The sequence below is a fragment of the Notothenia coriiceps genome, unplaced genomic scaffold (assembly GCF_000735185.1).
Source record: "Notothenia coriiceps isolate Sejong01 unplaced genomic scaffold, NC01 NC01_scaffold00010039, whole genome shotgun sequence".
In the NCBI taxonomy this organism is placed as follows: domain Eukaryota; kingdom Metazoa; phylum Chordata; class Actinopteri; order Perciformes; family Nototheniidae; genus Notothenia; species Notothenia coriiceps.
The window spans coordinates 90,702-92,621 of record NW_011342740.1 but is presented as its reverse complement, the minus strand read 5'-3'; positions in this window follow the sequence as shown (position 1 = coordinate 92,621).

Sequence of the window (1,920 nt, the reverse complement as noted above, 5' to 3'; positions counted from 1 at the left end):
CCAACTCAGCCTGTTGTCGGCAGGCGACAGGCAAGCCGCCCAGACAGAAGCGCGAAGCCCAGACAAGACATCGACGTCCGTCCAAACGAAAAGTCAACAGGGTTGCCATAATGAAAAAAGAAGTCTGCGACTCACCATATGAAATGAACACATTTTCATACGATCGTTACGATGGCGCACAATAGGACTGACGAGGAGACGCCAAACAGATACACAAGTCCAGAGGACAGCACTAGAGACTCTCTTGCGTTAAGTAAGAGTCGAAGATATAACTGAAGCGGGTCGGGCCGAACCACGCCCCTTAGCTGTGATATAATGAGCATATACCACGGCCTGTCGTGAGCTATTGCTTAATTATACTCCACCTTGGTTTAACAGTGGTTTTACAACCGTCTTACGATTTTCATTTGCAGGAAAGCCTTTAAGAGGACACATTTTTAAGATCTTTAAGATGGAAAATGTTTTCTTATTGGACAAGTACTTCATTATTCAGAATACTAAATATGATTTTATTAGCACCTCAACTATGATTTGCTGTTCTTTGATATCAGATCTGACTGTCTTTAGTTTTTGAGATTGTTTTTCAGACAAATATGTAGTTTGAAGACATCAATTACTACGTTTTAACAATTTTTTGACCAAAAAATAAGGATTAATTGCTAAATAAAGATGAAAACAATGATTAAGTAAAGGATTTGACTACTTCCTCCAACACTGGTTCTTCAGTTAGCGTTCTGTTTCTGACGCTCCCTGGTTTGTAAGAAGTCTAAGATCCCATTAGAGTGCCTGCAGAGCACACTGCCACTTGCTGCATTCCTCCAGGAGTCTGCCCACAGTTTACATTCCTCTCCCTGACAAGGCTGCTGACCGGTGACATGAGCCTGAGAAACACCAGTTTTACTGGATCCAGACCCTCATGCACTCACAAACTAAACACACTAACTGGAGGGGGAGGGGGGATTAAACACACACTCTTCACTTTCACAATACGTGCTGACATGTTGTTAGAAATCTTATCTGTATTGTTTCAAGATAAGATTTTCTCAGGCGGATGAGAAAGAAAATGGTTGACATGCACAAGGTGAAATGTGGGATCTCTGTGTGTGGGAGGCCCCTCAGAGAAACCCCTCAGAGAAACCCCTGTGAGATCCAACAGTCCCCCCATTAATCAAGACAGGAAGTTGAATTTCCTGTCCGGCAGGAAGAACCCCCCCCCCAGAACATACCCCTGATAGCTCAACCCTTCAACGCTGTGAATCCTCCGGGTGCTGTTAGCTTATGCATAGCTTGGCTGAAACAGTCTAGTGTTTTGTGTGGGAAGTGTGTATGTGTGGTCGAGTGTGTTAAAAACAATGTACCTACAAGTCGCAGTCGCCTGGCAACACAGCATTAACCGTAACTCAGTCATGCAAGTGTGCACACACACAGAGGAGATGTTTTCCAGTGCATTTAAAATTAGCTGCAGATGTCCTTACAATGCACTGTTTGTGCCGACTATCAATATATGTCACGGTTATTAATCATGTCCAGATTTAGAAGCACGTAGAAAATATTAGTGAAAGCATCATTCGCTACAGTATACGTCAGAATAAGAAATTCTCTTTTGTCTCACAGTGAGGACAGTGTGGGAGAGTAAACTAGTTGGGATTTGAGCCTTTGCAGACCATTTACATGCACATAAACCTATAAAAAGCTATATCCCTGAACAAAGATACACATTCTCCCAAGTAAATCTTAGAGGAAACGTCTGGTGTTTCTCTTGTTTTCCTTTGTAAACAACTCCCAGGAACAGACTAAACCCAGCACTGTGTGTTAGTCTGTCCCTCAATACTTAATGACTTCCCCTCTGCCTGTGGCACTCGCTCAGCACAGAGAACATTGGTTACTACTGAGGAAGGAAATCATTAAAGGAAACATTAT